Below are 22,397 nucleotides of genomic sequence, written 5' to 3' on the forward strand. Positions count from 1 at the left end.
AGAGGAACTGAACGTGAGGGGCGCCCACCCTCAGGGAGATGACCTTCGGAGGGGCTGGGGGCAGGGGGGATGGCACCTCGCTGGGAGGCAGCAGCGGGCCTCAGGGATTCAGGGCGCACTAGTGGGGAACTCTGGGAGCAGAGGAGACTGCCAGAGCCATTGCTCCCCCCCCCCCCATAAGCAGTGGCTGCCCCAGTGGGGGTCCAGTGAGCAAGCGCTCCACTCCGGGGGCAAAAGCGTCCCACGCTCCCTGGGCCCAGGCAGGGCGAGAGTGGGTGGTCCCCACAACCTTGGGCTTCCAGGAGCCCCGAAGTCACGGCCACCTGCCTCAGAGGGGCCTCTCAGAGGAACAAGGGCTCGGCGGGCAGACCCGGGGGATGAGCCTCTCTCTACCTCGATAGCCAGAATGGCGGAGCAGCTGGGAACAACAGCTGGCCTCCCGTTACTGAAGCCCTCCACAGAGGGGGAAACCCTGCCCCCAGAGGAGGAGGCGGCCCCTTCCATGACGGCATGGGACTCACGGCTGGGGAGCTCTGCCCGGCATCCGGCCTCCATCTGGCCCGTCTAGCCCCCAGAACCAAGGCCTACCCTGGGCCTCCTTGACCTGGGGGGCCTCTTTGCCGAAGGTCTGGGGGCCCCATCCCACCAGCCCCAAGGAGGGACCTCACCGGGTGGTTAGGGGCAGGATGGGCCCTAATCAACCCCTTCTGAGCTTGTCGGCCCAGCCCGGCCCAGGGGAGCCCCGGCTCCTGGTCCTTCTACCGTCACTGGCACGTCTCCCGATCTCTGTTCCAGGGAAAGCGGCTGGCTAATGCTCCGGGCTGGCAGATGGCCTGTCTGCAGCCCCAGTTTAGCCAGCAGCGGGCCTGCAGATGCTCCTGCAGGGCACCCCCTGCTGAGGGACAGCAGCAAAGCCCACCAACTGCCTGGGCAAGTCTGCCTCTGGCGGGAACAATGACCTGGAGATTCTGGAGGCTCTAGTTCTCCCCTACTTGTTCTAGAAGCCAGCGGGGCTCACTCTTGCCCCAAATCCAGGCCTCAGCAGGCCCCCCACAGAACCAAGTCTGGAAAGACCCTCTGCTCCAAGCCCCATCTCACAGACACCCCAAGTGTGCCAAGCAGGAGATCTGCCCCTGGCCCCGGGACTCCAAATCCAGTGCTTTTGCCCCTTAGGGAGTCTCTTGCCCCTTGAGTCTGGCTTCCCCTTCTGAGACACCCCCCAGCCCACCTGCTCCCACTCTCCAAGGCTAGCCCGGCCCGCACCTCTTCCTGCTCAGGGCTCTGGTTTTGGTTTCCAAGAAGGGCGCTGCCTTGAATGAGAAGCCGGAGGCCCAGAGGCCCAGCCCCACCCCAGGCCATCACACTCTTGCACAATTCCCCTGGCATCTGGAACATTACCAGTGCCCAAAATAATTTTCCTCGGCACAAGAAGGGGTGCCCACGGCTGCTGCTGATCCAGGGCCTGAATAATGGGGGTCCTGGCAAAGAATGGCACTCAGAGCATGCTGGGAATGGCGGCTGAAGGCCAAGGCTGGCCCTGTAACCTAGTTAGCTGAAAATCCTGGGCCGGGGCTGCTGGGGGCTTGGCCAGCTAAGAGGCTTCTCTCTGAAGTGAGCAGTGGGCCCGGTGCCGCCAGAGCCACCCCCTGCAGCCAGGTATAGGGGCAGAGAGCTGCAGGAGGCTGGGCCTGCAAGAAGGAAGGAGGTGGGCTTGGAGAGGAGAGGAGAGCAGAGGCCTGCGAGAAGGAAGGAGATGGGTCTGCTTCAGAGACTCGGGACTCCTGGATCCTGTACTATTAGATCTGGAGCAGAAGTGCCCTCAGAGGCAAAGCCCAACTGAGGCCCAGGGAATAGAGGAGACAAGTTTTGAACGCAGCACTCTGGGATCCAGAGCCATCTGTTCCTTCTTTCCCCGCCTCAGGCCAGTTTCCTCTTATGTAATAGCCCACATTCTAGTCTCATGCATCCAACAGGTATAACCAGTCTTGTTGTCCAAGGGAGGCCGCGAATTCTTGGCCCTTGGGTGGTGGCCCCGGATCTGAAGTCAGGAAAATCTGAGTTCAAAAGTGGCCTCATATAAAAACTGGGCAAGTCGTTTAACTCTGCCTCAGTTGCATCATCTGTAAGATGGGGATAATCATAGCCCCCAGCTCCCAGTACTGTGAAGATCACAGGGTGTCTTTGTAAAAATACTTGGGTCCTTGAACCCCCCCACCCCAAACCATAGCTATTCCCCTGAGCAGCCCTGACCACACCCTTTGGGGCCCTTGCATCCCTTTGCAAGAGGAAGCAGCCAACAAGACTTGCCTTCTCTGTCCTTCAGCCCCAACTGGGGCCAAGGACAGACACAGTGGGCATGAGACAGGAAGACCAGGTGGCCACAAACGGCCCATTCCTGATGCTCCCAGAACAGGGAGAGCTTGCTCCAGGCCCCCAGCTAGGGGGAGGCAAAGCCAGGGCTGACGGGCTGAAGCCGATCCTGGTGGGCAAGCAGCACGGCGAGGGGTGTGGAGATGATGCCCTGGGGGGAGAGCATGGGCAGAAGCCAGAGGGCCAGGAAGGGGCCTGAAGCAGAAGAGACCCCTGGGAGAAGGGGTCAGACAGGCCTGGGCCTGGATGATCTGGAAGGCTTGCCATTTTCACAGGGAGGAGGGAGCCTAAGGCTCCTTTTGGCTGCTGGTCCAGGCTGCAGGCTTCTCAGGGAGCAGGCAGCGGGGGCCCTGGAGGTGTCTCAGAAGACGAAAGGACTTCCTGAAATCCTCCAATCCCTAGGAGAGCCAGGCCGGCAGGCAGCTCCCCCCTCTCCTTGGAAGGCTGTTTAGGGGTGTAGATTCTCCCCATCAAACCCTTCCTTGTGCTTTGCAGATTAACTGTTCTTTGTTACAAAGGCTGGCTCCCGGGGGAAGGTGGTGGGTGGCTGGGAATGTGGCCCATCGAGAAACCCTTGGAAAAACAAAGGACACCCAGTCTCCCAACTGAGAAGGGATCAAAAGACCCGGACCGGCAGATTCCAGGGGAAGAAATCCAAGTTTTCTACAGCCAAAGGCCAAGCATCCAAATCACCAAGAATGTCAGAAACGCAAATTAAGGCAACTCTAAAGTTTCACCTCACACCTGTCAGATTGGTTAAGGTGACAAAAGGAGAAAATAGCCTTTAGGAGGCATTTGGTGGCCCAATGGCCAGAATATAGGTCTTAGAGTTAGGAAGAGCCGAGTTCAAATCCAGCCTCAGACAATGACTAGCTATGTGAGCCCAGGCAAGTCCCTTAGCCCATGTTTGCCTCAATTTCCTCTCTGTAAAATGGGAATAATAATAGTACTTCCTTCCCAGAGTTGTTCTAACGATCAAATGAGACCAGAATTGTAAAGCCCTTAGCACAGTGCCTGCTACAGAGTAGGTGCTCTATAAATGGCAGTTCTTATTGATGATTCTGGAGGGGGGCAGAACTAAGAGGGCACAGTAAAGCAGTGATCTGTCTGAGCTCTTCCAAATCCTCTCCAAACAATGTTAAAGTAACCCCTCAAAATGAAGACACCAGAATCCACAAAAGGACGGGGTGAAGACAAGTCAGAATGTCAGCAGGAAAGATCTGCCCCACCAGGGTGAGAGTGAATGCAGTTCAGTGCTGACCCTGGTGCGGCGGCAGACCTTGAGGGTGATTAAATTGGCAGATGCAAGTCACAGACAGAAAGAGGAAGTGATGTGTGATAACTGGTCAGAAGGAGATGACGGGACCTCTTTTGGGGTTTCTGTGGCATGACCTGTAGGTGGTTCTGGGTCTCAGTCCCAGTGGGAGGAGGAGCACTAGCACACTAGATATTTCAGCAGAAGAAAGGGGACCCTGGTTTCGGGGCAGAAAAGAATCCTTCCAAAGCAGAACACAGACCAGGAGAGCAGAGATTACACCCCTCCTTAGAGCACACCATCTTGAAAGGACTGAACTAGCCAAGAACTAGCTCGGACAACAGCTCCCTTCCAGCCTACAAGCAGAGTCTAACTTTAACATGAAATTAAAATCAAGAAATAAGCTGGAAAAATTGTAACCACAAAAAAACCAAAAAACAAAAAACCAAACTCAAAACTTGACCACAGAAAAGTACTATGGTGACAGGGAAGATCAAAAGAAAAACTCAGAAGAAAATGACAATGTGAAAACCTCAAACAAAAATAAGAAATGGGCTCCCAAAAGAAGAATTTCTGAAAGAGCTCAAAAAGGAGTTTTAAAACCAAGAGAGAAAATTGGAGAAATATATGCAAGTGATGCAAGAAAATCATGAAGATTGGTGAAAATAGCAAATTGGTGAAGGAGGCGCAAAAAATACTGAAGAAAATAATGCCTCAAAAACCCTAGAACAGGACAAATGATAAAAGAAGCACAAAAAAACCACTAAAGAGAAGAACTACTTAAAAAGTAAAATTGAACACATGGAAAGTGAAAGTACAAAAGCTACTGAAGATAAAAATTTCTTAAAAATTAGAACTGGGCAAGAAACAATAAAACAAGATCAAAAGAATGAAATGAAAGAAAATGTGAAATATCTTTTAGGAAAAAAAACTGACCTGGAAAACAGATCAAGGAGAGGTAAATTAAGAATTATTGAACTATCTGAAAGTCATGATAAAAAAGACCATAGACATCATATTTCAAGAAAATATCAACATGCCCTAATAACCTAGAATCAGAGAATAACATATAAATGGAAAGAATCCACAAATCACCTCCTGAAAGAGATTCCCCAAATGAAAACTACCAAGAATATTACAGCCAAATTCCAGAGCTCCCAGTTAAAAAAGAAAATATTGCAAAAAGCCAGAAAGAAACAATTCAAATCATTGTGGAGCCACAGTCAGGATCACACAAGATGAGAAGCTTTTGATTGAATGGGGTTTGGATTATAAAATTCTGCAAGGTAGAGAATTTAGGATTACAACCAAGAATCACCTATTCAGCAAAACTGAGTATATAATCTTTCAGGGAGAAAAATGAACATTCAATAGAAAACTTCTAAGTATTCTTGAAAGAGACAAGAGCTAAGTAGAAAATTTTACTTTCAAATACAAAACTGAAGAAAAGCATAAAAAAGTTAAACACAAAAGAGAAATCATAAAGGTCTCAATAAAGTTAAAGTGTTTACATTCCTATATGGTATGGTACATATAACTTCTAAGAACTTTCTCATTATTAGGGCAGTTAGAAGGTTAGGGTTAGAGTTGGAAGCATTTAGGGTTAGACATAAACAGAAAGCAGATGTTTTAACTATGACATAATATCCAAAAAAATAAAATCAAAGGGTGTGTAAGAGAGATGCACTGAAAGTAGTGGGAGAGGAGAGATACTATGGGCCTAAATTAACTGAAATAATATTAATACTAAATATATAGGTGCCAAATGGTATAGCATCTAGATTCTTTAATGTTGGAATCCTAGTGTTAACTCAAGGCTGCCTCCAGAAAACCTCCCCAAGAAATCTGCTCCCAGAGAGAACCATTATATTTTAAAGAAAAAGAAGACCACACTTTAAGGAAAAGTTAAATAAGTTACATAAAGAAATTAAAAATAAAACTATACGAGTGAAGGACCTCAACTTTTCCCTCTCAAAACTAGAGGGAAAAAAAAAAAAAAGTTAAGGAAATGACTAGGATTTTAGAAAAGTTAGGTATAAAAGACTTCTGAAGAAAACTGAATGGAAATAAAAAAGAATATACCTTTTTCTCTGCAGTTTATGACATTTCTACGAAAACTGACCATAACTTTATAGGTTTCACCAGACTTCCAAAAGAGAATGACACACAAAAAAGGTGAAGAACCTTGCCTATCATGAATATCTTCTAAAATGTCCTAGCAGCAATATAGAAGTATCTTTGGCATGATTTCACATCTGCAATGAATATTATATTGTCTTCTCAATGGGTGGAGTGTTTGTAAGAGAAAAAATTTGGAACTCAAAATGAATGTTAAAAATAAAATGTTCTGTCAAGCTAAAAACAAAAACTGACCATATATTAGGAACATAAAAACCCCACAACCAAATGCAAAAAAATGAAATTCACTCTTTCCAGATCATAATGCAATAAAATTATATTCACGGTAATAGATTATGATTAATTAGAAACTAAATAATGCTAAAGACGGAGCGGGTCAGAGAACAAATTACAGCAACAATAAATTTCATTAAAGAGAATAACAATGAGATCATATACCAAGATTTATGGGATGCAGCCAAAACAGTACTTAGAGGAAAATGTATATCTTTGAGGCAGTGGATAAAGCACCAGCCCTTGAGTCAGGAGGACCTCAGAACGGCCTCCCTGGAAGAGTCACTTCAGTCTGTTTGCCTCAGTTTCCTTATCTGTAAAATGAGATGGGGAAGAAAATGACCAAGCCTTCCAGTAACTTTGTCAAATGGGGTCACAAAGAGTCAGACAAGACTGAAAACACAAGGACAGAAGTGGTTTAGAGTCAACATTCTTTTACCTACAACTTTACAATAATATCTCAAATCAAATCTTGGAGTTTCAGAGCCAACAAAAGATGGGGGATGGTCTTATCTTGGCAGCAGAAGTGTGTTCTGGCAGGGCTGAAGCTTGTCTTGAACTTACAGACTGGCGGCAGCAACAGCTCAGGGAGGGCATGTGACAAGAGATCAGGAAGAGATTGCTAGCACTGGGTGCAGCTGGTACTGACTGGTAACCATATTGCCCACCTACAGTGCCAGGGCACAAGGCAGCAGGGCCCTATCTGCAGAACCAAGGAGGAGAGAGTCCAGCATTTGTGGCAGCAGAGGAAGCCTCCCCAGATAAAGAGCAGAGTGCAGACTAAGAGAGCAGTGGCCATATCTCATTCAGGATCACCCCTTGGAAGCACTGAAATATTACAGGCCCCCAGAATTGGCTCTGGAAACAGCAGCCCAAAAAGCCTGAAGCTTGGGACAGTACTTCCCAGCCCTTAGGTAAGCAAAGTCAACTTTAACATAAAAGTCAGGAAACAGGCTGGAAAAATAAACAAACAACATCAAAAGAATTTGATGATAAAGAGTCATTACCCAACTGATAAATGGTTAAAAGATATAAACGAGCAGTTTTTTCAAAAGAGGAAATCTAAGATATCTATAATCCTATCAAAAATGCTTTAAATCAGTATTAGACAATGGCAAATTAAAAGCTCTGTGAGGTATTGCCTCACACCTATCAGAAATGACATGCCGGAGGGGATGCATTGGTGGTGGAGGATTGAACTGGTTCAGTCCTTCTGGACAACAATTTGGAACTATGTTCAAAGGACTGAAAAACTATGTAAGCTTTAAAAAAAAAAAAAATTAAAGCTTTTTATATGCAAAACATAGTAAGTTTTTCAACATTGACCCTTACAAAAACTTGTTTCAACTTTTCCCCTCTTTCCCTCCATTCCCTCCTGTGAAGACCATGTATTTTTAAATCAGCAGGAGTCAGGAATTCAGGTTAGGGGGAAATCATCAGTCTTTATTCTTAGTGAAGAAGGGTCGGAGGTGGAAGAAAATCAGTGATAGCAATGTGTGCAGCTGAGTCAAGAAGCTAGCTAGACCAGCAGCCACCGGACCAGCAGCTAGGAGTAAGGAACCTAGGCCCAATCTCTCCCAGCTTCTCTTCCTGTCTCTCTCTGCCTCCACCCACCAAAATCGTCATTTCCTATACAACACATCAGGACTTGCACAGAGAGTGGGCAGGGACCATTCTTTATCCAATCATGTATATTAATAGAGTATAGCCCAATTACTATTTAGCTTTATGTACTTGGGACCTCAGTGCATCAACTCAAACCTCAGCCCATTACACCCTCCATCCCCCTAGATGGCAGGTAGTCCCATTATGTAAAGCTTTTGCTCCAGTGATACCACTGCTAGAGCTGTACCTCCAAAGAAACAAACAAACAAAAAAAAAATTGCACAAAATTTGTAAAAAAATATTTATTGTAGTTCTTTTTGAAGTGTCAAAGAATTGGAAATCAAGGGGATCCCCATCCACGGAGTGACTAAACAGGTTGTGGTATATGAATGTGAGGGAGCACTATCAGGCTATAAGGATTTATGGGAGGATGGTTTCAGAAAAATCTTGGAAGACTTATATGAATTGATGCAAAGTGAAGTGAACAGAACCAGGAGAACACTGTACACAGTAAAAAGGAACACCGTGTGACGATCAGCGGCAAATGTCTTTGCTATTCTCAGCAGTACAGTGACAGAGCACTGGGGATGAAAAATGCTCTCCACCTCAGAGAAAAACCTGGAGGAAGCTTGTGTTGCTCTTGTGTGTGCAGGGGGAGGTCTCTGTTTTCTTGCACAACATAACTAATATGGAAATAAGTTTTACAGGACTGCACGTGTAGACTTTGCATCAAATTGCTTGTCTTCTCCATGAGGAGGAGGGGAAAAAAAGGAAAAATTTGGAACATTTTAAAAAACGAATGTTAAAATTGTCTTTATGTATAATCGGGAAAAGAAAGTGGAACCGAGATGTTTACATATCATTGGAAAAGTTAGATTACAAAGTTTAAAAATAATGTCATTTACATTTTACTGCATGTATTTGTTTTTGTTAAGCACTTTGCAATTGCAGGTGAATCTGGACCAGCCCATAGGGGACACCCCTGCTCTGGGCGTTGCTGGGCCTGATCTCCTGGAGCTTCGCTAGTCTAAAGGAGGGGAAGGGGACGGTCAGCAGGGGACCGTGGGCAGAAAGGCCTGTGGGCTGGGGTGCCTTCCCCGTGCCAGTCGGAGCAGGCCCGGCCTCTCTGGCCATCAGCTTCTTCCTCTGCTCAGAGGGCTGGGCTGGGCCGAATCTTGAGGGGCTGTCTATGACTCACTACCCTCCCTGCCTGGGCCCAAAGGGGCCCAGGGACACAACTGTCCTCCTTCACCCTCCCCTCTGTCAACAAGGAAATAATGAACTCCTCAAGCTAAGGTAGCAGAGCACAAGGCCAGGGAGCAGCCAGCCAAGCTTGTCTGGGCTGTGGGAACACCTGAGGGGAAACAAAGGCTCTTCTGTTCTCCAAATGCCTCCCAGTTAGAGAGAACTCTCCCCAGACTTCTTCCATGGCCTTTCCCCAGCCTTCCTCCTCAGCCTCTCTCCACTATCCTCCTTGTCTACCCCAGACCACCGTAGGGACAATTTTCCAGCGGGCCGTCCCAGGGGCATCCTTGGCCTGAGTATCGAGACATGGCTTGGGGGCACACCCGTGTCTACCCCCAGAGATAGAGATAGGAGAGAAGGGAGAGCGCAGCCCCGTGCCCAGAGTCACACAGAAGTGAGCAGCATGGGGCCCCACCCCCTGCGTCTGCCCAGCTTCTGCCTGACTCAGCCCAAGGCTCCTGCTGGCCCTGAGACCTGGGCCCATTCTCTAACGGGTCTTGTTCTGCCCCCGCAGCTCAGGGCCGGGGGGTGGGGGTGGGGTTGGACCCTCTTGCACTCCTCTCATGAGCCCAAGGCCATCGGCACCCTCGGGTGCCCCGAGCTTAAGCCCTGTGGGGACTGAGAGGGGGCACGACCTCAGAGATCACGGCGTGCCAGTCTCTCTTACAGAGGAAGTCGGGTTTCAGCTGCCCCCGCCCCCCAATACTGCTTCATTTATTCATAATTACTGGGAACCCCTCCAAGTCCAAACTGACTGTGTCCCCCTGACCTGCCCGGCTGTCCCAGAAAGGGGACCCCTTTTATTGGTCCCTTCACTGCATCACGGCTCTGGGGGCAGAGGCTGGGGAGGGGTCTCTTCCCCTCCATGTGAGCAGGGACTCTTCTCTAAAGCCCAAACTTTCTAGTTGGCAATGCACACAGTAGGCTTTTAGTAAATGCTTGTTGTTGACTGTTAACTGAAAGCACTTGGCAGGTTTGAGGGCCTCTCCCCCGCTCAAACCCCATCAATGGCTCCCGTGTCCTGCAGAATAAACCCCAACTCCCGAGCCGGACACCCAAGCTCCTCCACAGCTGGGCCGGCAGGATCCTCGCACCTCTGCTTTAAGATGCCTTCCCAACAGAAAGTCTGGATCACTGTATTCAGTAGGTGCTCAATAAATGTGGGCAAGATGATGTTGGGCTGCAGGGCAGCATCCCCAGGATGGAGCTGAGAAGGGCTGGGTGGTCAAGGAGGGGGGGGGGGGGGTCCATCTCCTCAGAGAAGGGCCTTGGCAGGGCTGGGAATGGGGCCCCTATGCTGTGTGTGTGTGTGTGTGTGAAAGTGTGAGTTTGAGTGTATGTGAGCCCCCTGGGAGAAGAACCTCTTAGGACCAAGGAGAGGGAAGATGCCACCTTGTTTCTGCACTCAGCTCCAGCCTCCACCGCCCCGCCCCCCCCCCCCCCCCCCCTCAGGACCAAACATCCTCCCCTGCCAAAGCTCCTGTCCTGAGCCCCTCCCCCACCTGTGCCCTCAGACTCAGGCTCCCCGTCCCCCCTCAGCTGGGTTTTCCTCAGGTGCCCAGTAGTCCCCACAGGGGCAGCCCGGGCTGGGGAGCCCCTGGCAGACTGCCAGCTTCGGGACTGGGGCCCACACCCAGAGAAGGCCTGGGGACCAAGGAGGCACTGGTTGGGAGGGGCAGGCTGGAGAAAGCCCTAGGCCTCGGCTCCGCGGGGAGCCCCCAGGGACACTCGCTGCCCCCTCCTGCCCGGCCTGTGGACAGAGGGCTGGGCTTATTTACAAAGGCTTTTCCTTTCTGTTTCTCCATCGGGGAGGGAGAGAGGGAGCCACGGAGGAAGGCAGGGGGCAAGAGCCAACGAGCCGGGTGGCCTTGAAGGTCACAGTCTGGCTGGACGGACTGGGGAAGCAAAGCGGGCCCGCCCAGCAGAAACCCAGAGTCTCCTGGATGACCCCGTTCTCCGCCTGAAAGGCCGCTTTTATTTAAGAACTAATACTAGTAACACGTAATAGTCATACAATAAAATAAATAATTAAAAATAAAGGAAAAACAAGCACTGAGCGCGCCAATGTTGCCATGAATTGAACTGAATACAATTCCATTTAGTGCCATAAAGATCAATCCGCCCAAGGACCATCAGAGCCAAGAGAAATGACTGAGGGAGGGGGGGGAGACAGCCCGCGGGCGCCATCCTTGCCTGGCCGTGCCGGGGAAAGCCGGGGGAGGCCAGGACCCGCAAGCTGGGGCGGCCGGAACTTTTACCAGGGGTGGAGGGAACGCCGCTCTGCAGATACTCCGGCAGCAGAATAAATGTCAAGTCTTACATGGGTTTAAGAAATCAATCGCAGGAGCACAAGGTGGGAACGGCGACAGGACAGCGCTCTCTGGGGGGCTCGAGGGGAGTCAGTGGCCTGAGGGGCGGCCAAGGAAGGGTGTGGGAGGGGGGGCGGTGCCCACCCCCGCAGCCACCAGCTCTCAGGGCCCCAGTGCATGTTGATAAGCCAGAGGACCCGGCTTTGAAATCCTACAGGGGAGCTGAGACTGGGTGGGGATCTGACCCCCAAGAGCTGCCCCCTTCCCCCCAGGGATCTGATTTATTCTGTGGGCGCCTGGGGGCACAGCTGGTAGTGACGGGAAAAGTCCAGAGAGACCTGGGCTTCCCCGAGGGGAAAGTCCTTTCTCAGCAAAGCTGAAGGGGAGCGGAGGTGGAGGCACCTCTGGCCCTTCTCGCCCTGCTCCTCATGACAAGTCAACCCTGGACCCTACAAGCACTGACCGCCCCCCCCCGGGGGACAGGTCAGCGGGCCTCAGTTTCCCCACCAATGCAGCCGGACTGGTCCTTTCAACATCTGCAACCATGGTCTATGTGTGAGCTGAGCCAACTCCTCCCCAGGACCATTGCATGCTGGGAAAAAACCGACACCGCCTGCAGCTGGCTAGTCCATCAGCCCGGCCCCCACCTCCCCTCACCTAGGAAGGTTACACTCCCCTAATTGTGCTTCATTAGGCAGTTTTACCCTGAGCACAGAGGGATGGACATGCGCACACGCGCACACACACACACAACCTGACAACCCGGCCCATCCCACCTGGCAGAGGGAGGAGCAGGCCCAGCCTACCACAGGTTAAGGAATTGGGGGAGGGGGGGGGTGTTCCCCAGCTAGGCTGGGCCTCCAAGGGAGGCAGGAGCACGAGGACCTTCCTAGAATCCCTTTAAGGTTTACAAAGCACCGTCCACACATATCATCCCCATTTGACAGATGTAGAAACTGAGGCTCAGACCCCGAATTGATTTGTCCAGTTAGGGGGTAGCTGTGCCTCTTATTTACTCAAAAGTAAGCATTCATTAAGCACTTCTTGGAAAATGAGCCCCGGGCTAGTTATGGAGGAGCCTAGGAGATCAAGCCCACATGGAACAGAAACCCAGTGGGGCAAGGACAGCAAGAAAGACCGCTTTTGGGTGGGGTGACGGGATCAGAGCTCTCGGGAGGATACGGAGCTGCCCCCTTGGCCAGGGAGGGCCCCTCACACAGGAGAGAGCAGGGCCTAGCGGGACAGGGCCCCTCGGCCAGGGGAGAGCAGGGCCCCTCGGCCCAGGAAGGGCAGGGCCCTGGTGTCCGGCTTCAGCCCCCAAGGGTCCGTCCCAGAGCCTTTTCACTGACTACCCCATGAGGTCACTTTGGTCCTCTCGGAGGATGAGGGACGCTGGAGCGTAGCATCCTGGGATGAGGGACAGCTCTGAACAGACCCACGTTTATGGAGGCAGCGAGTTACTTGGCAGGCACAACAGGGCTGCATTGACTCTGGGGAGCGTGTGACCTCCCCGGCATGTGGCCGTTCTCCCCAGAGGCTGAGGAAAAGGTCCCGGGGAGGAGCCTGGCACCTCTTCTTCCCATGAGCCTCACAAGCACTTGGGGGACGGGCCACTGCTGCACTGTCCCCCATGGTTCTGGCATCCCAGCTCCGCCCCTTCCCTGGGTCCCTCGGCACCCCCGGCGAGAGGGGACTCGAGCCCACAGACATTTCTGATACTTATTCTGAGGGGACGAGCATGGCCCAGGGTCAGGCCTGGAGCCTCAGCTATTCTCCCAGGCCCCTTCCCCACTCCGACAAACCCTCCCTCCCCCCTGCCTTTGCACAGTTACCAGCGTACAGGGGACCCTGTGTTTATTGACCGACTTGCTGATGGCGTGGTCCCCTTAAAGGACGGCAAGTTTTCAGGGAGGGGTCCGGGTTCATCCGGAGGGTTTAAGGCGCACCCTGAGATGTCGGAGGCTGGGATTCTCCCCTCCTGTCCCCACTGTAAGTTCTGTGCCTGGTAAGCAAGTACGTGTCCTGTCTCAGGGCCCCAACTGTGGCCCCCTCCTCCAGGACAACGGCCTCAGAAGCCGCCATCTGCCGGGCCCCGGCCCGGCAGGAGAAGCTGCTCCCAGCGAAAGTCAATGACCCCGACACCAGGTGGCCCGAGGTGGAGCACCCGGGAAATGCAGTGACACACACACACCTCTCAGCAATTCACTCGTTCTCTGGGTCTCTGCCCCAAGCCAGCAGAAAGTGCTCCAGGAGGCCGGCTTAGGAAGAGTCTGGGGAGACTGTGGGGAGGAGGGATGGCTGGCTGCAAGGAGGGGCTGGTTCCCCCCTGAGAAAGCTGGTCAGCGGTCAAGCTGTGGACTCCTCAACGCGCCTCCCCACCCAGAGTCCAGTCGGGTCCCACTCCCAGGAAAAGCAAAAGCCTGGGGCTCTGGCCCCATCTGCCTCTGGTCAGTTGTGTGCCCTTAGCTGCTCCCACACCCACCTCAGGACCCCCAATTTGCTCATCTGTAAAATAGGGATAAACTGCTCGGGTTAAAGTGTGGACAGGTCTTGTGAGGATAGCCTTGGCAATGGCTCGAGGGAGGGGATAGCCTTGGCAATGGCTCGGGGGAGGGGATAGCCTGGGAAATGGCTTGGGGGAAGGGATAGCCTACCACAGCTCCTTGTATACAGCAGGCACTTCCTAAATGCTTATGGGTTGAATAACTTCTAGTAACCTAGACACCCCTCCGGGAGACTGGCACCGAGTTGTTAATGATTCCCAGTGGGGCTAGGTGAGTGCCCATTTACCCAGCATGACTGGCAGACCCGGGATTTCACTGGGGAGGGGGGGCAGGCAGGAACACCAGCTCTCCCCACGGACCATGTCCGGTGACCCCCAGCAGAGACTGTGACCTCAAGCCTCCCACTGAACGCAGCCCCTGCCCACCATGCCAGTCGTGCCAGGGCCAAGGGCAGAGGGCCTTGTGGGGCTCCCGGATGAGGAAAGCCATTGCCCCCTGGCCACCTGGAGGCCCCATGCTGGAGCCGAGCAGTCGGTCCCTCGTGTCACCGGGCCCCGGCTCTCCTTCCTGGGCGCCCTCCCCTGCCCCGCTGGTAAAGCCGCCATGGGGCCAGCCGGGCCTAGGCCGAGGTGGGAGGCGACAGGTCCGTGGCGGATTTTAAATCAACAGCAGCAGAACAAACAAGCGGGAGTCGGGGTGGCCTCCTCCAAAGGCACAGCCGGAGACCGGACTTGCCCGGGTTTTCAGACATACCAACTATGGGCCAGGAGTGTGTGCCAAGGGCCTCCAGGCTCCTCTCTGCCCCCTCCCGCTCACCAATCCCCACCCTGCGACCAGAGGTGAGGAGCGTGAGCCGCCTGTGAGGGGCAGTGGGCACATCCATGCCCACGCTGGCCCTGCCAGCGGCCCTCACCACCTTCTGCTGGACTCTGCAAGCACTGCTCCCATTCTCTCCTCCACGCTGCAGCCAAAGTCACTCCTTCTCTCTACAAATTCCTGTGGCTCCCCATTACCTCCAGGTCCACTTCCCAAGCCCTTTATAACCTGCCCCCCACTTCCTCCACTTTTCTCCCCTCCCTGTATTCTGTGGCTCATGCTTCTCAGTGACTCCCTCCTGCCGCCATACCTTTGTGCGAGCTGTGCCCCCTGCCAGGAACGCCCTCCCCCGGGGTTTTCTCCTGGTCTCAGAACCCCACCCTCTGCAGGGAGCCCTTCCAGCCCCACGTGTCTCCTATTGACCCATTTCCTCCACACGGACCTTGTTGGTAGCCGGCGGCCGGCACTGGGCTCTCCCGTTAGCTTGTGGCGCCCGTGGGCAGGTGCCTGTTCCCGTTTGCCTGGAGCTCTGCCCCGTGCCCGGCATCCCTGGTGGCTGGCACAGATTTGCTGCTGCTCTGCCCGTGGGCAGCTTCCTGCTCCTCCAGGCGGGCCGTGGGCACAAGACACAAAAGCTCGAGGTCCCGGTGGCCCCCATCCCAAACCCTGAGCCCCCTCAGGACATGGCCCTCACAAAGGGGGGCTGCTCCCGGTGATGCTGGGGACCCCCAGGGGTGAGCAAGCTCCGGAGCGCCCGGTCTTTCCCAGAGAAACAAGTCCAGCCAGTCTCACCACCATGAGCCGCCCCCCCCCCCCCATGCCTTTTCCCCCTTGGGGGCCGCCGCTCTGCAAATTCTCCCCAGGAGGGAGTGGCAGGAGGGGGGGAGAACCCCGCCCCTTTGGGGACGAGGTGAGTAAAACCCGAGGCGGGTGCCAGTAGACCTGCCCGCCGCTTTCCCCAGCTAGGCCGTGACGGCCGCCCGGGACGCCACACAAAGCCGCCCCGACGCCCACGAGTGTTGACCCGGGAAGGGGCCTTCCTCCCTACCTGTGGGACTACCCGAGACACGTGGGGGCGGGAGGAAGGTGCGGGGAGCCCCCGGAGCCGCCCCTGACCGCCTTGCCACGGTCCCTCCCAGCCCCAGCAGGGACCAGCAGTCCCCTCCCGGAGGGAGCCCCCCTCCGCAGGGAGGTCCCAGCCCGCCCAGGTGTCCCACCTTGTGAGGGGTTTTATCGACCAGGCCGGGGGAAGATAACGGAACACGGGGGGGACCGGGAGGGGGAGGGTGGGGGAGGAAGGGGACAAGGGAAGGCCAAAAATTAAGAATGAGGAGTGGAATGGGCCGGGAGCCCTCAAAGGCAGGAAAAAAGTGGCCTGTGGGCCCAGAGGGGGGACCTGCAGAGGGGGCCCGGCCCCGGTTTTTTAGGTGTGGGGTTGCCGGGTATATTGAGAAATGGGGGCAAGGTGTCCCCGTGGACACATACCTCGCCCTTCTTTCCTCCACTTTCCTTTCCCGACAGAGATTCCCTCAAGAATAAAAAGGGGGGGAGGAGGGGGAGGGAGGGGAGGAGGAGGAGGAAGAAAAGGAGGAAGAGGAGGAAGAGGAGGAGGAAAAGGAGGAAGAGAAGGAAGAGGAGGAGGGGAGGCCTTGCCGGCTTGCCCAGGACTTTGGAAAGCAGCTGTTTTCCCTCAGAGCTGGGGCCGCTCTCGCCTCCGCTGCCCTCCCTCCGCAGCCCTGCGGGGTCACCTGCCCGGGACAGATGGCAGGACCTTCAGCTCTCCTCGAGGACAGACTGGGGGGGATGGGAGTGGGGGGAGGGGGGATGGGAGCAGGGGAGGGGGACGGGAGTGGGGGAGGGGGACCACCCAGGCGGCCCATGTGTTACTGTTTCTCAAAAAGGGACATCTGTTCAATGAGCTTTTTTTGGGGGGGGAGTTAAGTGGCTTGTTGAGGGTCACACAGCTACTAAGTGTTAAGCATCTGCCTCCAGGGCCTCCTAACTCCAGGGCCACCTCGTCGCCCCACTATGAGCACCTTTTAAGCACCTACTATGAGCCAGTGAGACCCAAGGGCACTGAGGGAGCTGCAGGAGGCACCGACCGGGCGGCCTGGGGGGGGCTGCTTACTGACTCCCCCCTCCCCAAGCTGAGCCTTGGCTGGGGGTGGGCCCTTGGGGCTGCAGGAGGCGGGGGCTGCAAGAGGAGCTCCCTGCACTCACCTTGGGTTGTCTTTGGAAACGGTGCCAGGAGGGAGCAGAAGGGGGAGGGGCAGGCCTGGGCAGGTGTCCCTGAGAGGGGCAGAGCCGCCGGGGGCCATTTCGGTGAGACCCAGACAGTCCCCCGCTCCTCCGCCCACCCCCAGGCTCGGCTCACTCTCCCAGGCCGGCACCCCTGGGCCTTAAGGACACTCAGTAAGTCAATCAACACCAATTATGCACCTACTGCATGCCAAACTATGAACCACCACTTACTGGGCTGAGCCCCATCTCCCAAGGCAGGAAGGTCCTTCTCCCCTGGGTAGCCCCAGGCCATCCCGTGGGCCTAAGTCTGCAGTCTCTGGCCCTGGGGCAGCCCTCTTGGGCTGGCCAGTTCCAGGGCAAAATCCCACCCTGGCCCCAACTTCCAGTCACTGGCCAGTCACCGGGTCGGGGTCTCAGTTTCCCCATTTGTAAAATGAATAATTGTTCCCAGCTGGTGGTCTGCATCTCATTGCAGCCAATTCAGAAAGCAAGCACCGACTATTGCCAGGTATCAAGTATACAGGGACCTAAAGAGGTGTCTTCCCCCTGAGAGTTCCCAGCTCTCCCAGGCCCACCTGGGTGGGGGTTATGGGGGTGGGACGAGGGCGAGGGAGGAGGAATAACATGCACCGGCCCCTTACAGCCTCCGGCTGGTATTTCAGAGGGGGAAACTGAGGCAGCAAAGCGACAGCAGAGCGAGCCCCTTCTCCAAGTCTAGCCGCTTCCACTAGGACCGAGGGCCCCGCCTCCTGTGCCATAGTAAAGGTGGAAAACTGCCCCCCCAGTAAATGGGACCAGAACCCCTCCTGTAATGGGGGAGTCCCCCTGAGCTCCCAGGCCCGGAAGCGCCCCCTGAAGAGGGGAATGGCGGCTCTGCACGCGCCTGGCTCCTCTCCCAAGGTTCCAGTAAGCGCTCAAGGCCTGCCCACAGTTGCCCCGATGCAGAACCCGGACGCAGGAGCCACCAGAGCCGGCCTGGGGCAGTGTCTCCCTTAAGGAAGCAGGCATGCTGCCCGGCAGCAGCGGTCGGGCTCCGGCCCCTGCCAAAACCTCAGCCGCCCAGCCCTGCTCCTCTGGGGGCACAGGCTCCGGCCCCTCCCTGGGAGTCCGGGCTCTCCCACCAAGACGGCCTCTGGAGCCCCGCCTTCTCCTCCCCGCCTGGAGGCCCCTGGGAGCCCCCCCAGGCAGGGTGAGTCAGCCTCGGAACTCATGATCCACTCTGGAGCCAAAGCCAGGATTTAGCCAAGTGGGAGGGAGGGGAGCTTGCAGGGTTCCAGCAAGGCAGCCTTAAAGCAAGGTCCCCGGGGCTTCTTGTGGGTCATCTACCCATAAGCCCCTGGGCTTCTCCTGAGTCGCCTGCCCATAAGTCCCAGGCCCAGCAGGACTGGAGCCAGAGGCCCTTTCTCCTTGAGCCTTCCCTTCCGTTTCACTTATTCAGCCTTTTTTAGGGAAGGAGGAGATCCTTCTCCTCAGTTGCTACCTTGCCTTCGGCGCAGAATGGGCGCTGCCCCAGTCAAAGCCAGTGGTTAACGAGTTTAGCTTCTCCCGCTGCACCTGCCTGGCCCCAGAGGGCTCAGAGGGGAAAACGAAGCTGGCCCGGCCTCCCTCCCTCCCATTCTCTTGGGTGTCCCGGTCATGTCTCCCCGAGATTATGGCCCCTCGGGAAGGAAGGGCATCCGACCCTCAGAGCGCAGCCGCCCGGAAGCACTGGGCCTCCCATCGGGCCGATGGCTGTGGGGGCTCTGAATCCAACTGGGGAAGGAAAGGAATGAGCCTTTATTGAGGGCCTACTATGCGCCAAACACTATCCCATCGATTCTCACAACAACTCTGGGAGGGAGGGGTGCTTATATCCCCATTTTACAATTGAGGAAACTGAGGCAGCAGCAGTAAAATGACTTGCTTAAGGCCTATCTAGGCAGACCAGGTCTGAATCCTATCTGCCTCCCGGCTGCTTAGCATTTGATACACAGCACGGATGGAGCTTTGCCATAACTGGGAGCATCTGACCTTAAATCTTGGGGGGGGGGGGGGGGTCAGGGCCTTGACCCCAAAGGGGTGGAGCTGCGGGGGTCACTGCACAGCTGCTGTAGCCTGTGGCCTCGAAGGTCTCCATCTAGAGCCAGTCATGAAGCCCCTGGGCGTCCCTGCACGTGGGGGCTGACCCGGTTAGTCTGGGCAGGGGGCAGGGGAGAGGGGCCAGAGAAGCAGGTGCCGGATCCCTCCTGGGACCACGTTCTGTTCTGGAGCCACGGAGGGAAGGGCTCCCCAGGGCGAGCTGGAGCCTCCGGAGCGCACCAGGATCCTCGAGGGGATGAGGTCCCATTGTTCAGGGCCAGATGAGACTGGAGGAGGGTCATCGTGGTGATTTGTCAGGGGAGGGGGGCCAGGGGTGTGTGTGCTCCTCCAGTCACTGTGGTTTGGGCAGGACCATTGGGGGGGGATCGGGGGGGGCATCCAGAAATGGACCGGGATGTATGAGAAGTGCTGGGCTTCCCTGGGGGGCTTCAGGGGCCAGCGGGGGCCAAGATCACAGGGAGTGATCCCAGATTGGATGAGGCTCCTTCCAGCCCTGTGTCTCAGCAAGGCTGTGATTTGACCTTCCCTCCCCCAGCAGGAAAATGGGGGGCTAGGGGTTCCTGCCCATCCCCCCCGTCTCTCAGAGCCTGTCCCATGCCGGCCTGACTTTGCCAAGACGCCCCGGCCGGGCTGAAGGAGCCGTGAAGGCCGCTGGGCATCTCAGGCCATGGGTTTGACAGGAACTTAAAAATACCTGCGGCCGTTTAAAGCGCGGGAGCTATTTTTGCAGGCCGTGCCGGCGCCTCCCACTCTGTTGTGTGTGCCCGGCCGATCCCGTGGGCGCCTCTTCCGGCCGTGGGAGCCGCTGTGAGAAACTCTGGGCGACTTGAGCGGGCCGTCCCCTGGCCGCACATCATACGTGTGGAGGAGGATGGGGGGGGGAGAACCGGAACCGCCTCCTCCCAGCCTCGGATGGGCCGGGCAGCATGAGGGACCCGGCCCTGGTCACGCTCCAGCACCGCTCCTCCGCTCCTCGCACTCTCCTGCTCTCACCCTCCTCCCCAGCCTGGCCAACCCGAGGGGCCGCCACCCAAAAAGCCCGAGAACCGGCAGCCGTCGTCACCATGAGTCACGCCAGCTGGGGGACTCTGGCCAAGTCCCTCCCCCGTGTGCCTCAGTTTCCTCATCTGTAAAATGAGCTGGAGAAGGGAAAGATAAGCTATTCCAGAATCCCTGCCAGGAAAGCCCCCAGTGGGGTCCGGGAGAGTCGGGACACAGCCTGGGAAGGACTGAGCAATGGCCACAGCGGCCAGCATACAGTGAGCGCTTAATAAGTGTGACAAGGCCTTGTTACTGCAGTGGAGGCAAAGGTGGAAAGAAGCTGAAGTTCTCTTCCCCCCCCCCCCCCCCCAGCACTGAGGCACTGAGCCCTCCGAGGGCCTGGGGGCCTTACGGGGCAGAGCCATGGTTTCCTGGGAGATACCCCCTGGGGTGCAGGGCTGAGGCTGGGGGGGGGGGAGGCATTCTGGGGCACGGCTCCATGGGAGGAGGGGGCCTGCAGGGGTGGGGCCAGGGGCTCAGAGGCCCCCCACCCAGCCCTCCTTCCCAGCTCCCGCCCCTTTCCTTTTTGACCCCCGGGTGGGAGGGGCAGGTGGGGATCCCTCCTAGGGGGCTGCCCTGTCTCCAGCAGACTGGGCGGCCCTGGGAGGAGGCCCTGGGAGGAGGCCCTGGAAGTGTCTATTATCTCTGGGAGACACAGCCAGGGCTCCCTAGCCCAGGCCTAGGGCAAGGAGGAAGAGGGCAGGGGCTGCAGCTCGTGCTTCTCAAAAACAAACAAAAGGGGGCCACTAGGGGGCGCAGAGGAGAGGGGACCCGAGTTCAAATTCACCCCCAGCCCTGTTGAGGCCCCAAACCAAAAAGCCCCGAGAGCTGTGCCGGGCCTGGGCCTCATGGGGCCGCGGGAGCCGGCGGGGAAGCTTTCCTTCCAAGTATCAATCCTTCAGAACAGGCTGGGGTCAAGGTCACGGCCCAGCAGGCAGCAGCCCTCTGGGGAGGGGGAGGGGCCGGTCAGCAAGTCATGTGCCAGGATCGGGAGGAAAGTCCGCCAGCGGCTTGTCCCAAGGCTCAAGGGTCTTCCCCTAAAAGCACCTCGTTCCCTCCCGGGGAACCAGTCCCCCCCCCCACCCCCGGGAACCGGCCCACGGAATCTCCTGCCTGTGGTGGAGGAAAGGCACTCCCTCTCTCTGCCTCAGTTTCCCCCTCCGTAGAAGGGCCCGCTGGTCCCTGTTCCCAAGCTGCCCCATCCCCAGCCACCTGCTCAGCTGACCGAGTCTTTAATCCTTCCTAGGCCAGATCATCCACAGCCTCCCCCGAGGGTGGCCACTGCTCCGGGGGGAGGGGAGGCTTCCCAAATGTCCTCCCCCAAGTCACTGGGTCCCGATTCTCCTTCTACATATTGTACTTCTGCGATTTCCCTTTCATTGCCCAGGGCCTAGCACAGTGTCTGGTATACAGCAGGCGCATAAAACGGCACTTGAATGTTTGTAGATCCCTTCCTACCCAGGAGGATCTCTTTTGATCCTCACAACGGCCCTGGAAGGCAGGTGCTACTACCAGTATTCCCATTTTACAGCCAAGAACATCGAGGCAGTCACAGCCAGCGGGACATCTGGACGGGCTTGTCCCATCTGTCCACCAAGCTGCCCCTACAGGCGCCGGCCCAGGTCCCTCACTCCCGGGAGCAAAGCCCAGGCTGGTCTCGGAAGGGGACGCCTCGGCCCCCTGCCCGGCTCAGCCAGTATCAGGGCGCTCTGTAAGCACCTGGGCTGCCCGGTGTGGGCCAGGGAAACCGATCCTCCAGGAGCCCGGGGGCCCAACATCGCCTCCCGGGGTGAGCCGGGCCCTGGGGTCCCACCTGTGGGAGGGCCAAGCCCGAGGCGAGGGGGGCGGGACCAGGGGCCGCGGGCCGGAGGCAGCCAGACGCTGCCCGTGTGACAGGCCCTGCCCGACCAGGCCCTGCCCAGTCCCCTCTTGCTCAGCCGGGCCGCCAGTCACCAGCTCTCATTCCGGGCTCTGGGGGCAGCCAGAGGAGGCGCCCGGCCCCATCTCTGCAGGGGACACACAGCAGGGCCCGGCAAGGCCAAAGGAAGCCCGACCCGCACCTGGGCTGCCATTCCCTGGGCCAGGAGCACACTCACTCTCACACTCACTCTCACACTCACACACACACTTATACACATACACTCACACGCACTCACACACTCACGTACTTACACACACAATCGTACACACACATATACACACATACACAAACACACAGTCATACACATAAACACACACTCTCCCACTCCCACGTGCCGGGTCCCAGGCAGTCCCAGGCAGACAATGGGAGCCGGGGAGCCCCGGGGACGGGGGGAGGCCCCGAGGCGGCCCGAAGCCCGGGCAGAGCCGCCGCTGCCGCTGCCGCTGCCGCCGCTCGGGTGAGATTCCCGTCGGATCCCGGAAAACACCCGAAAGTGCGGGAGCGGGAGCGAAGGCAACAGCGGCCGCCCCCCCTCGCCCCCCCAACGCCTCCCTTCTCGCTCTGGGCCCAACAAAGGGGCCGGACAAGGCGAGCCCGGC

General features: G+C 56.3%; 1 protein-coding gene across 1 annotated transcript in view; it reads right to left on the reverse strand.

Annotated features, from left to right (window-relative positions):
* OSBPL5 (oxysterol binding protein like 5) overlaps positions 1–22,397 on the reverse strand; it is a 62,925-nt gene that overhangs the window by 39,607 nt on the left and 921 nt on the right. The gene's annotated exons all lie outside the window — the stretch shown is intronic.

This window comes from Sarcophilus harrisii, chromosome 6, assembly GCF_902635505.1.
Source record: "Sarcophilus harrisii chromosome 6, mSarHar1.11, whole genome shotgun sequence".
NCBI lineage: Eukaryota > Metazoa > Chordata > Mammalia > Dasyuromorphia > Dasyuridae > Sarcophilus > Sarcophilus harrisii.